We start from the raw sequence: 15,395 nt of genomic DNA, 5'->3' as shown, positions 1-15,395 counted from the left end.
ACATACACACAATGCAACGATTGAGACGAATTCTCTCCATTTTATATGGTTTCAGGTGTGATTTTCATATTGACCACACTTGTTACTTGCCACATGTAGCTTTAAACAAGCATCACATGTTTTAAACAAAGTTGTTTACCCACGATTTTGGAAAGGTGCCAACATTTTTGAACAGCCGATTTTTGTGGTTTTGAGTGTTATTATGTCCACTTTCCCTTTTTTGCTTTGCTTTTTTGTGTGCGTTGTTGCAATACACACAAAGGAAATTAACGTGTATAAAAAAACATGGGTAACTGAAATAATTTTCTGGATGAAATACCTAATTTTCTGGAACAAATTAAAGAGTGACAATGCGTATGACCATATACAGTATATATACACATATACATATATATATATCTATATATCTATATAGATATATTATATACTCTATACTAATATAGAAGCAAAAGAAAAACATTCCAAATATGGGACCACGGGCAGTAGCTGGTAATGCCACTACTCCTGTTGTTGGAGGAGGCTCAACAGTGCCAAAAAGCTTTAGCTATGGATGTGGTGGCAGCGATTTCTACAAGCAGGCATCTCAGGTGTCGGAATTCTTTTTCCTGCTGATGGCAGATGAATGGAGGCTTGATGTAGAATGGACATCCCTATTAAATTGAATAGGAATTAGGCCGGCGTCACACTAGCGAGTTTTACGGACGTATGAGCGCATAAAATACGTCCGTAAAATACGGACCGTATTGTCTTACTCCGAGTGCGATGCCGGCCTTACTGTTCTCAATCAGCATATAAAGTGGCATGACTTGCTCACCCAGAAAAAATAAACTAAATAACAAAACAAGCAAGGCTTAAACTGTCCTCCTCCTTCTCCTCATGCTCATTTTTCAGGTTGTTATGCCACAAAATGAAGTGGTCATTGTGATATTCACCTTTTTTCGTATTCATCTATTGCTTTCCATCTTCTTTCTCCTCTTCTTCCATTGCATTATCAATTAGTCATATGTGTGACAAGTAAACATGCATCCATCTATGTGGAATCTCAACTCGCATCTGTCCAAGTACACTACTATCGACGGAGTATCATGTGGATTCTACAACCTTTTGTGAGGTGATAGTGTGCACTCAGCCTCAATGAAAAATATCTAACCACCATTAATTTTTTTTTTAAGAAATTGCCTTTGCTTTGTACTTCCATGTGGTAGAGACTGTGGGCCTCCTCCTTGGAATTGATGTCGTTCAGCAAAGTTTACTCCGTTATCAACTGCAGCAATTGTGCCTAGGGACTTTACATTACTTTTTGGCCCATTGTGCTAAAATTTTGTGGCAATGCACTAAAGCAAGCAGAACAGGTGTGTTTACTGCTGATAATTCCACACCAAGCCACACTTTTGCACTTCCTCCGCAATTTCTTCAAAAGACATCTCATCCAAAACAGAAAAATGACAGAATGTTGTATCAAATGTCAGAAAGAATGTCTCCATGTTAATTACAATGTCAACTTTTCAAAATAAAATTCATAAGCAGCCATCAAGGACTACAATTTTCTTTAGCATCATAATAATTTTAGATAAAAAATAATATTTTATGTGCATTAATGGGTATGGATTCCACTGATAGGAGCCTGTGCTGGAATGGGCTCCTGTGCAGGGCTGGGGATAAAATGCAAACATTTTTTAAAATAAAATTCATGGGCAGCCATCAATGACTACAATGCTCTTTAACCCCTTAACCCCAAAGAGTGGTTTGCACGCTAATGACCGGGCCAATTTTTACAATTCTGACCACTGTCCCTTTATGAGGTTATGACTCTGAAACTCTTCAACGGATCCTGATGATTCTGACACTGTTTTCTCAGGACATATTGTACTTCACGATAGTGGTAAAATTTCTTTGATATTACCTGCGTTTATTTGAGAAAAAATGGAAATTTGGCGAAAATTTTTAAAATTTTGCAATTTTCCAACTTTGAATTTTTATGCCCTTAAATCACAGAGATATGTCAGACAAAATACTTAATAAGTAACATTTCCCACATGTCTACTTTACATCAGCACAATTTTGGAACCAAATTTTTTTTGTTAGGGAGTTATAAGGGTTAAAAGTGGACTAGCAATTTCTCATTTTAACACCACCATTTTTTAGGGACCACATCACGTTTGAAGTCACTTTGAGGGGTCTATATGATAGAAAATACCCAAGTGTGACACCATTCTAAAAACTGCACATCTCGAGGTGCTCAAAACCACATTCAAGAAGTTTATTAACCCTTCAAGGCATTTCACAAGAATTTATGGAATGTTTAAAAAAAATGAACATTTAACTTTTTTTCACAAAAAATTTACTTCAGCTCCAATTTGTTTTATTTTACCAAGGGTAACAGGAGAAATTGGACCCCAAAAGTTGCTGTAAAATTTATCCTGAGTACGCTGATACTGCATATGTGGGGGGAAAACCACTGTTTGGGTGCATGGCAGAGCTCAGAAGGGAAGGAGTGCCGTTTAACTTTTCAATGCAAAATTGACTGGAATTGAGATAGGACGCCATGTCGCATTTGGAGAGCCACTGATGTGCCTAAACATTGAAACCCCCCACATGTGACACCATTTTGGAAAGTAGACCCCCTAAGGAACTTCAAAACACAGTACCAAAAAAAATAAATGAATGGCACAAGGAATGTAAAATCTAACAAATTTTATTAATCAACAAATAACAAGTATCATAAATACCTGGGTACCTCAAACCACAACTAGAGGCCACTAGGAGTAAGGCACAAATCACATCAGATGCTATACATGTATACAACAGGCAAAATTACAGTGTGGTATATCAAAACACATAAACCACTCAGTACCGCACTTAATTGAAGCCACTGGCACAAGCCTAAGTGGCAGGAAAGCCAAGGGAAAATACCTATGTGCTTGACTCACTACCTGGATGGTGCCTCAGCATCCATATGACAATCATGTAACGGTATATTACCTGTGATGTGCCCACATCCTAGTATGCGACCCACCCATCGTACTAGGAGGTGGGCACACCACAGGTAATATACCGTTACATGCTTGTCATATGGACGCTAAGGCACCATCCAGGTAGTGAGTCAAGCACATAGGTATTTTCCCTTGGCTTTCCTGCCACTTAGGCTTGTGCCCCTAAGGAACTTACCTAGATGTGTGGTGAGCACTTTGACCCACCAAGTGCTTCACAGAAGTTTATAATGTAGAGCCGTAAAATAAAAAATCATATTTTTTCACAAAAATTATCTTTTTGCCCCCGATTTTTTATTTTCCCAAGGGTAACAGAAGAAACTGGACCTCAAAAGTTGTTGTGCAATTTGTCCTGAGTACGCTGATGCCCCATATGTGGGGGTAAATTCCTCCCTGCGCAATGCTTTTCTGTGCCGCCAAAACACTGCGATCATCTTTGATCACAGTGTGCCGGGGGTTAATATGTCAGGAGCGGTCCGTGACTGCTCCTGGCACATAGTGCTGGATGTCAGCTGTAATAATCAGCTGACATCCGGTGGCGATCGGCCGCGCTTTCCCCCGTGAGCGCGGCCGATAGCCTATGATGTACTATCCCGTCAATGGGAATTAAGTTCCAGGTCACCTCGATAGGATAGTACATCATATGGGATAAAGGGGTTAAAGGGAACCTGTCATCTCATTTTTGGCTATTAAACTGGTTCCAGTGTATTTTTAGTGAAGCATTGTGCATAACTAACATATTTTTGTCAAAGAAAATGTCCAAGTATTATGTTTAAAAAAACACTTTATATCATTATAGCCTACAACTTGCAGTACCCACCAAACCGCTGCATGACCAGCTCTACCCTCACCAACTGTATCTTCAACCATCACTTGTAGATTGTGAGCGCTCTTGGGCAGAGTCCTCTTTCCTCCTCTACCAGTAATGAGTTGTATTGTTTAAGATTATTGTACTTGTTTTTTTATTATGCATAACCCTTTTCACATGTAAAGCTCCATGAAATAAATGGCGCTATAATAATAAATAATAATAATAAGAAGAAGAAGAATAATTAGAGATTCCCTCAAATACCTTTTCTTTCAGTCATATGGGTGGTGACGTTATCTTTTTAGTCACGGCTCATTCAGTGTACTTTTGAAATTAGGCAGGCCCACAACATCGCATTTAACTGCAGTGATTGGCCCGAAGTTTGTGTTAATAGTATGTGCCAGACAAAGGCCACATTTCCGAATCTAAATCCTTTCTGCTAATAGTTTGGTCCATACACAAGGCCACATTTCAGAATCTAAATTGTTTGTGCTAATAGTGTGGGCCAGACACAGGCCACATTTCAGATTCTAAATCCTTTTTGCTAATAGTATACGCAAGACACCAGGCCACATTTCAGAATCTAAATAGTTTGTGCTAATAGTGTGGTCCAGCCAGAAATCAGCATTTCCGAATCTAAATTCTTTCTGCTAATTGTGTGGGTCATACACCAGGCAACATTTCAGAATCTAAATAGTTTGTGCTAATAGTCTGGGCCAGAGACCACACCACATTTCAGAATCTAAATCCTTTCTGCAAATAGTATGATCCAGACTACAAGCCAAATGACTGAATCTAAATATTTTCTGCTAATAGTGTGGTCCAGACACCAGCCTACATTTCTAAATCTGAATCCTTTCTACTAATAGTGTGGTTCAGACACACTATCTCAGCAAATAAATACTGATTGTTAATTTAGTGATCAGTGACTGACAGGACTGGGCTTAGGGTTGTGAAACAGCTGGTTAAAAGAGGGGAAGGGGGCATCCAACATGAATGATGAAAAAGGGAGGTTGTGATGGAATGGGGAATAAGCTTGGTGTTCAAGGCGCACCTGGGTTTGGTGGTAATGTTACTGAAAACGATACCGAACAAACACCGTCTCGTCCCATCCAAAGATAATTGACAACATCTGTTACTGAGGGGGCTACTCGATTCCCTTTCTTTGGTGGTACACCTGGTATATGAGGATCAGAAAAAGCATGTGCTTTTCTGGATGGCAAGCGCTGCATCAAGTGGCCTCTCCTCTTCCTTCACAATAACATCACACACAGTACATTCCTCAGAGGTGGCACTCCATTTACTCTTTCCCTTCTGCCGCATCACAAATCTCCAACTGCCCAATTGACTGTGGGGAACCACAGATACATGAGTCTGGAGAACTGTTCACACAATATATTACATGGGCATCAGAGGTCTGCTTCAAAGATTCCCAAAATCAAGAAGAGGAAAGCATCTACACTGATGGCCAAATTTTTTTTCAGTTGGATCCGGGCCAGATGAAGCAGGAATCCAGACCCCCCTCACCAGACATTAACAACAGGGGGTGGAGGTGATCCTGATGAGACTCAAATAGTTGAGACGCATGCAGACTGTACTGTGGGCAAAGAGTGGGAGAGAATGACAATGATGTTGTAGATCTCACTTGGTGTGAAAAAAAGGAATGCTGCTGAGTAGCTCAGCAGAGGAGATGGAAGAGGAAGAAGATGAGGAGGTTATGTTGTGGCTTGCCGCACAGACATAGAGTGATGCAACTGTGACAAGCACTGCATCCTCAGCCCCAACTCTGACTGTGGCCAGTAATGGTCGCAGGTCTGCAGTTTACAGTTTGCAGAGGTGGCAAGGGCTGCCTAGCCTGGGCCTTTCTTGAGACTGCAAAGGATGACCCAACTCACATTATATGCCAACTTCACAAAAAACAACTTAGTACAGGCAAAATATGCAATAATTTGACTACTCTATGTATGAACTGGCACATGTGCGATCAAAATGCTGTAGTCTGGGAATCTCACTGTGCTAAAATGCAGACTAGCGGACCTCGCCAACCACCAGCTGTCCCATCAACCGCATCTGCTGCTTCCTCCTCCATCACTGTGACTTGTCACTGTCACCATGACAAGTGTTCTCACACAGGTCTCTGGCCACAGAACCTCCCCTTGTTTACCCCCTACAGTCGCAGTAAACGAGAGCCTGTCAGCTGTTATGGAAGTGAAGATGGCTGCTGTTTTTTTTCAATCGAACACACCACATCTATCTTAATCTACCAAAACATCTCTGCCTGTACCTCACTCATAGCATTTTGTCGCGTTCATCCTATTTCACCCTCTCTCAGCACAGCAGCCAGCCCTCAGTCCCGCATTTGTGGTCATGTAAAAGAATGTTTAGTCCTACACATGCCAAAGCTAATTGTTTGAACTCCACCATCTATTGGCCACGGAAATGCTGCCTTTCCGCTTGGTAAATAAAGATGGTTTCCACAAGCTGTTGAGTACCACAAGCTCTGTCCTGGCCCCAGTGTTGTTCAACATTTTATAAATGATCTAGATAAATGAACTGAAGGTAATCTAATCAAATTTGCAGATAATGCAAAGCTAGGAGGTATCACTAAGGGTACCATCACACATAACAATATCGTTAACGATATCGTTGCTTTTTGTGACGTAGCAACGATATTGTTAAGGAAATCGTTATGTGTGACAGCGACCAACAATCAGGCCCCTGCTGGGAGATCGTTGGTCGCTGAGGAAAGTCCAGAACTTTATTTTGTCGCTGGACTCCCTGCTGACATCGCTGGATCGGCGTGTGTGACGCCGATCCAGTGATGTCATCACTGGTAACCAGGGTAAACATTGGGTTACTAAGCGCAGGGCAGTGCTTAGTAACCCAATGTTTACCCTGGTTACCAGCATAAAAGTAAAAAAAACAAACACTACATACTTACCTTCCGTGTCTGTCCTCCGGCGCTGTGCTTCTCTGCACTGGCTGTGAGCGCCGGCCAGCCAGAAAGCACAGCGACCGGCGCTGACAGTGCAGAGGAAAGCACAGCGCCGGAGGACAGACATGGAAGGTAAGTATGTAGTGTTTTTTTTTTTTACGTTTACGGTGGTAACCAGGGTAAACATCAGGTTACTAAGCGCGGCCCTGCGCTTAGTAACGCGATGTTTACCCTGGTTACCAGGGGACTTCGGGATCGTTGGTCGCTGGAGAGCTGTCTGTGTGACAGCTCTCCAGCGACCAAACAGCGACGCTGCAGCAATCGACATCGTTGTCGGTATCGCTGCAGCGTCGCTTAGTGTGACGGTACCCTAGATAAGCTTGAAAAAAAGGCAGTGACTAATAGAATGCTATTTAACAGGAAGAAATGCAGGATTCTACATTTAGGCAAGAAACATGAAAATTACATCTATAGAATAGGAGGAATAGAACCAAGCAAGAGCACATGTGGAAAAGACTTGGGTATACTAATAGATCACAGACTTCACATGGGTCAACAGTGTGATGCAGCAGCAAAAAAGGCTAGGATGTATTAAAAGAAACATAGAGTCTAGATCACGTGAAGTAATTATCTCCGTCTACTCCTCCTTGGTCAGGCCTCATCTGGAATACTGTGTCCAGTTCTGGGCATCACATTTTAAAAACAACATTAAAAACTGGAGCAAGTTAAGAGAAGAGCTACTAGGTTGGTAAATGGACTGCAAACTTGCTAAAAAAGAGGGCTAAGAGAAGACTTAATAGCTGTCTGCAAATTTCAGAAGGGATGTTACAGTGTAGAGGGATCATCATTATTCTCATTTGCACATGGAAGCACGAGAAGAAATGGAATGTAACTGAAAAGGAGAAGATACAGATTAGATATTGGAAAAAACATTTTGACAGTGAGGGTGATCAATGAGTGGAACAGGCTGCTATGAGAAGTGGTGAGTAGAGTTGAGCGACTTTTACTTTTTTAGGATCGAGTCGGGTTTTGCGAAATCCGACTTTCTCAAAAGTCTGGTCGGGTGAAATCGGCCGATTATTGCGAAAAGTCGGGGGCCGACCGAAACACGAAACCCAATGCAAGTCAATGGGGAATCAAAGTCGGCAGTGAGTGGAGAACAGGAAAACACCTACAGTGCCCATTTTAATGCCAAAAACATCTATTCGTATTACTGAAGCTTGTCAATCTTAATTTACTTTATAATAATAGTTAGGCATTGAAAACAGGGGCTCATTTGGCTAAAGTTGTGGGGGGTAGGGCTGGCTCAAGATTTTCGTGGGCCCGGGAAACGTGGAATACGTCACGGCGGTGGAGCAGGGAGAGGTAAATATTTCAACATAGCAAGTGCTGTGATCCTGAGCAAGCAGGGGGGCCCACTCGTTGGCACTGGCACAGGGTGTTAGGGCTAGCGGAACGCACCAAATATTAAGACAGATAGAGTATGGTGCGTTCGCAGCCCGGGGTCCACCGTGCAGAGATAGAACCTGCTGCCAAGAAACGACGGACTATATGGCGGTACTCATAAGTATACACACGTGGGTTAAACTTCACCCAACGTGAAGGAAGCGATCCTGTTGCGTCACAGGACCGCGGTACCGCACATAGAGCGCGAGCAAGTAGTCAGCGAACTCAACCCCAACTAGGATTGAAGTCCTATTAGACCCTTGCTGGCATAACACCGCAACTGGGTGTGTAAGGAAACTAAATAACGATTTTAAGGCACAAGAGTGCATGCGGTGCCGCACTGACGAACGCCACTAACCACCCAGGCTTGGGTAAGGAAAGCACAGAGGAAGTGCACGGCGCCGTACTGGCGGTCACAGCAACTGGACGCTGTAATGTGTGATTCGTGCTGTAGGCTAAGTCGGGCGCTAGATAGCAACCATACACCTTCCGCGAACAGACATTCAATAGGGTAGGGGTATCCAAGGACGACTTGCACTCACAACATTAACAATTGTACACTAGCACATAGCCGTGCGGTCATGCGCAGTTTATATAGTTGCAGCACAGGAAGTGGCCACAGAAACTTTGCCCTTCCAAGACCTGCCAAGAGGACCAATGGAATGTGCTGCAGAGCCTGAGCACATGACCCTCGATCTCCAACGGGAGATCTTGCCCTGGGCATGCTCAGTGTGTGCAGACAAGGACTTAGTCCCAGAGAAGTCCGCTCGCTGCTGACCAGCACTGACTTTAATGGCAGAAGCTGCAGAAGCAGCAGTAACTCTCTGTACAGCGTGAGACTGAGCAAGACGCTGGGACCGACGTCCCTGCTGAGCAGACTCCACTGCGGCTGGATAAGAATGGGAGACCGCAGCGGACATGGCTCGAGATTCCCCCTGTGCAGAAGCGGGAACTCAAGACCTAACATTACCCCCCCTCCTTGGGCCTCGCTACGCTCGAAGGCAGCAATGAGCTGTGGGGCCCGAATGTTTTCAGCAGGCTCCCATGACCTGTCCTCTGGGCCATAACCCTTCCAATCCACCAGATAGAACTTTTTGCCGCGTACCACCTTGCACCCCAAAATAGCGTTCACCTCGTAATCGTCCGTAGACGAACCCGATGTCCCGGGACATGTATACGGGTTTCAAGAGGGACACATGAAAGGTGTCGGTGATACCGAAGCGTGGAGGAAGAGCCAAACGGTAGACCACAGGATTAACCTGTTCGAGAACCTTGAAGGGACCCAAGTAGCGAGGAGCAAACTTAGTGGACTCAACTCGCAGCCTGATGTTACGGGCGGAGAGCCACACCAAGTCGCCAGGAGCAAAGGTCGGAGCGGGACGCCGATGAACATCGGCGGAGGACCTCATTCTCTCCTTGGAGGCCCGAATGGCATCCTGCGTGCGGTCCCAAATGTCCCGTGCCTCCACAGCCCAGTCTGCCACCCTGGAGTCAGCAGAAGACACAGGCATGGGCACAGGAACACGCGGATGCTGACCGTAATTTAGGAGGAATGGAGTCTGACCGGTAGAGTCGGCTACGGCATTGTTAAGTGCAAACTCTGCCCACGGTAGCAAGGATGCCCAGTCATCCTGCCTGGCAGAAACAAAATGTCGTAAATATGTGACCAAGGTCTGGTTGGCCCTCTCTACCAACCCATTCGTCTCGGGATGATATGCCGAAGAGAGATTCAACTCAATACTGAGTAGACGACAAAGCTCTCTCCAGAATCGAGACGCAAACTGGGGACCCCGGTCACTAACAATTTTGTCTGGCATACCTTGTAGGCGAAAGATATGCTTGACGAACAAGACAGCCAACGCCCGTGCAGAAGGTAACCGTGGAAGAGGCACCAAGTGCACCATTTTGGAAAAATGGTCGGTGATCACCCAGATAATGGTGCAGTTACGAGACTTGGGTAAGCCCACCACAAAGTCCATCCCGACCATCTCCCAGGGCCTGTCCGCCACCGGCAGAGGATAAAGCAAACTAGCTGGCCGTTGCCAAGGAGTCTTGTTCTTGGCGCAAGAGACACACGCCCGAACATACTCTGCGACATCACGAGCCATATGCGGCCACCAGTATGTCCTCGCCAGTAACTCAGACGTCCATTTGGAACCAAAATGTCCACCCACCCTGGACGAGTGTGCCCAAGAGAGAACCTCCGGACGCAAATTGGATGGAACAAAAGTCTTTCCCGGGGGCACAGACTCTAGCGAAACCGGGGCCACAGTTCTCAAGCTCTCGGTGGGGACAATAAGCCGAGGCTCCTCCTCCTCCTCCGCAGATGACACAACGGAGCGAGAGAGAGCGTCGGCCCGAATGTTCTTCTCACCAGAAAGAAAATGGAGGGTGAAATGAAACCGGGAGAAGAATAAGGACCATCTGGCCTGGCGAGAATTCAACCGCTGGGCTGTCTGCAGGTACATCAAATTTTTATGATCTGTGAAGACTTGGAAGGGAAAACGTGCACCCTCCAAGAGATGTCTCCACTCCGAGAAAGCCAACCTCATGGCTAGCAACTCCCTGTCCCCGATGGAATAATTCCTCTCTGCTGGTGAGAAGGTCTTGGAGAAAAAGAAGCAAGGATGCTTCTGACCTTGAGCATCCTTTTGGAAGAGGACTGCTCCAGCACCAACAGAAGAGGCATCCACCTCCATGATAAATGGCTTATCAACATCGGGGCGATGTAGGATGGGAGCGCTAGCGAAGTGTGACTTTATAGAGTTAAAGGCCTTGGAGACCTCCTCAGACCACAATTTTGGATTCGCCCACTTCTTGGTGAGGGCAACCAAGGGAGCTACTAAAGTTGAGAAGTGCGAAATGAACTGGCGATAATAATTAATGAACCCCATAAAGCGCTGCACCGCTTTAAGAGAATGGGGTTCCTGCCAGTCCATCACAGCCTGTAGTTTGGCAGGATCCATAGCCAATCCCTGGGCAGAGATGATGTAGCCTAGGAAAGGTAAGGACTCCTGCTCAAACATACACTTCTCCAACTTGGCATAGAGGGAGTTTGCCCGTAGGAGGTCAAAGACTTTGCAAACATCTCTCCGGTGGGAGTCAATATCTGGAGAGTAGATGAGAATATCATCCAGATAGACTACGACCGAGGTGGAAAGCATATCCCGGAAGATATCGTTCACAAAGTCTTGGAAAACGGCTGGGGCATTACAGAGCCCGAAGGGCATCACCAGATATTCATAGTGCCCATCCCTGGTGTTAAAAGCCATCTTCTATTCGTCCCCCTCACGGATGCGAATCAGGTTGTAAGCACCCCGCAGATCTAGTTTAGTAAATACCCTTGCTCCCCGAAGCCTATCGAAGAGCTCAGATATCAAGGGCAAAGGATACTTGTTCTTAACGGTGATGGCGTTAAGACCCCTGTAGTCTATGCATGGACGCAATTCTCCATTCTTCTTCTGCACGAAGAAGAACCCTGCCCCAGCAGGTGACACTGACTTCCTAATGAATCCTCTTGCCAGATTTTCCTGGATGTACTGTGACATTGCCTCCGTCTCCGGGAGAGATAGCAGATAGACTCGACCCCGGGGAGGCTCAGCACCAGGCAAGAGATCAATAGGACAGTCATAGGGGCGATGGGGAGGAAGGATCTCCGCCGCCTTTTTGGAGAACATGTCTGCATAAGACCAACACTGCTTGGGGAGAGAGGAAAGGTCTGCGGGTACCTCTGTAGTAGCAACCTGAACGCACTCCCTCTGACACCTACCCCCACAAGATTCGCCCCATCCCAGGATTCTGCCAGAGGACCATTCGATATGAGGAGAGTGGTACCGTAGCCAAGGTATTCCCAACAGGACCTCATCAATTCCCTCAGGAATGACGAGCAGAGATATAATCTCCTGATGAGATGGCGACATGGACAGAGTAAAAGGGATGGTCTGGTGTGTTATCTGTGAGGGCAGTGCCGACCCATTCACCACTCGTACCGTTACTGGTTGAGCTAGCATAACCAGGGGTATTGCGTGACGTTGGGTGAAGGCAGAAGACATAAAATTGCCCTCCGCCCCAGAATCCACGCAGAGCTCTACCGAGTGGGAGAATGAGCCTATAGTAATTGTCCCCTTAAAGGACAATTTAGAGGCAAACGTCGCCGTGTTTAGTGTACCTCCACCTACTACCACTAAACGCTGACGTTTCCTCGATCGCTGAGAACATCTGGTGGCTAGATGTCCTGACTGCTGGCAAACATGACAGACCTTGAGTGCACAAGCGGTCCGGGACTTAGATCCCGCTTGTGACACTTCCCTGGCCTCATGTGACTCAGGAACCAGGACCGGAGATTCCAGAGGTTTGGCGAAGGTAGGAGCCAGCCGAAACCTCTGCCTACACTGGGCTCGCTCTAACCTCCGCTCGTTAAAACGGAGATCAATTCGAGTGGAGACAGTTATTAACTCCTCCAGTGTGGCAGAAATCTCCCTAGTGGCCAGAGCGTCCTTAACGTGATCAGCCAGGCCCCTCCAAAATATGGGGATAAGAGCTTTATCCGACCAATCCAACTAGCTAAAGTGCGGAATTGGACGGCGAATTGACTGACCAAGGACTCACCCTGAGTTAATGCCAGCAGTTGGAGCGCCGTATCATGGGTGACTTGAGGTCCTAAAAAGACCTGTTTCAGAGTGCTCAGAAACAGCGGAGCACTCTGCACCACATGATCGCCACGCTCCCACAGCGGCGTAGCCCATTCCAATGCCCTGTCCGACAAAAGAGACACTATAAATCCCACCTTAGCCCGCTCTGTGGGAAAACGTGCAGCCAGGAGCTCGAGGTGAGTAGAGCACTGACTCACAAATCCCCTACAAAACTTGCTATCACCAGAAAATGTTTCTGGCAGCGGGAGGCGAGAAAATGTCGGAGCAGGGGTGGCAATGGACAGGGTTGCTGCAGCCACGCTAGCAGCCTGTACAGCAACCGCGGTAACATCCACAGCTGAGGTTGCGCTCTCAAGAGCCGCCAACCTACCCTCCAGCTGCTGGATATACCGCAAGGATTGCTGTTTGTCCGTCATTACTAGCCAGACCCTGGCGCTAGTGTAATGTTAGGGCTAGCGGAACGCACCAAATAATAAGACAGATAGAGTATGGTGCGTTCGCAGCCCGGGGTCCACCGTGCAGAGATGGAACCTGCTGCCAAGTAACGACGGACTATATGACGGTACTCATAAGTATACACACGTGGGTTAAACTTCACGCAACATGAAGGAAGCGATCCTGTTGCGTCACAGGACCGCGGTACCGCACATAGAGCACAAGCAAGTAGGGTTGAGCGAAACGGGTCGTTCATTTTCAAAAGTCGCCGACTTTTGGCAAAGTCGGGTTTCATGAAACCCGATCCGACCCCTGTGCGGGGTCGGCCATGCGGTACGCGACTTTCGCGCCAAAGTCGCGTTTCAATGACGCGAAAAGCGCCATTTCTCAGCCAATGAAGGTAAACGCAGAGTGTGGGCAGCGTGATGACATAGGTCCTGGTCCCCACCATCTTAGAGAAGGACATTGCAGTGATTGGCTTGCTGTCCGCGGCGTCACAGGGGCTATAAAGGGGCGTTCCCGCCGACCGCCATGTTACTGCTGCTGATCTGAGCTTAGGGAGAGGTTGCTGCCGCTTCGTCAGAAGCAGGGATAGCGTTAGGCAGGGTCCATTAACCACCAAACCGCTTGTGCTGTAGCGATTTCCACAGCCCAACACCACCTTCGGTGTGCAGGGACAGTGGAAGCTACATTTTTTTTTTTTTCCTCAGCGCTGTAGCTCATTGGGCTGCCCTAGAAGGCTCCCTGATAGCTGCATTGCTGTGTGTACGCCGCTGTGCAAACCAACTGCTTTTTTCAAAGCACAAATCCTCTTGTTCCTTCCTTTCTGCACAGCTATCTTGTTTGTTTGTCCACACTTTTTATTTACCGTATATACTCGAGTATAAGCCGAGATTTTCAGCCCAAATTTTTGGGCTGAAAGTGCCCCCCTCGGCTTATACTCGAGTCACGGTAGTGGTGGGGTCGGCGGGTGAGGGGGAGAGGGCGCTGAGGTATACTTACCTAGTCCCAGCGATCCTCGCGCTGTCCCTGCCTTCCTCCCCGTCTTCTGTGCTGCAGCGTCTTCCCCTCTTCAGCGGTCACGTGGGACCGCTCATTAGAGATATGAATAAGCGGCTCCACCTCCCATAGGGGCGGAGCCGCCTATTCATTTCTCTAATCAGCGGTGCCGGTGACCGCTGACAGGAAGATGCTGCAGCACAGAAGACGGGGAGGAAGGCAGGGACAGCGCGAGGATCGCTGGGACTAGGTAAGTATGTTATATTCACCTGTCCGCGTTCCAGCCGCCGGGCGTCGCTCCATCTTCCCGGCGCCTCCATCTTCCCGGCGTCTGCGCTCTGACTGTTCAGGCAGAGGGCGCGATGACGCATATAGTGTGCGCGGCGCCCTCTGCCTGATCAGTCAGAGCAGAGACGCCGGGAAGATGGAGGCGCCGGGACCGGACGCTGGGAGCTGCAATCAAGGGAGGTGAGTATGTGGTTTTTTTTTTTTATTGCAGCAGCAGCGGCAGCACAGATTTATGTGCAGCATCTATGGGGGCAGTATGAACGGCACACAGCACTATATGGGGGCAGTATGAACGGCACACAGCACTATATGGGGGCAGTATGAACGGCTCACAGCACTATATGGGGGCAGTATGAACGGCACACAGCACTATATGGGGGCAGTATGAACGGCACACAGCACTATATGGGGGCAGTATGAACGGCACACAGCACTATATGAGGCATCTGTGCAGCATCTATGGGGGCAGTATGAACGGCACACGGCACTATATGGGGGCAGTATGAACGGCACACAGCACTATATGGGGCATCTGTGCAGCATCTATGGGGCAGTATGAACGGCACACAGCACTATATGGGGCATCTGTGCAGCATCTATGGGGCAATATGAACGGTGCAGAGCACTATATGGCACAGCTATGGGGAAATAATGATCTATTTTTATTTTTGAAATTCACCGGTAAATGCTACATTTCCACCCTAGGCTTATACTCGAGTCAATAAGTTTTTCCAGTTTTTTGTGGCAAAATTAGGGGGGTCGGCTTATACTCGGGTCGGCTTATACTCGAGTATATACGGTAATTTGTGCATCAGTCCACTCCTTATTGCTGCCTGCCATAC

The sequence above is a fragment of the Ranitomeya imitator genome, chromosome 1 (genome assembly GCF_032444005.1).
Source record: "Ranitomeya imitator isolate aRanImi1 chromosome 1, aRanImi1.pri, whole genome shotgun sequence".
Classification (NCBI taxonomy): Eukaryota; Metazoa; Chordata; class Amphibia; order Anura; family Dendrobatidae; genus Ranitomeya; species Ranitomeya imitator.
Note: the sequence above shows the minus strand (reverse complement) of the source record.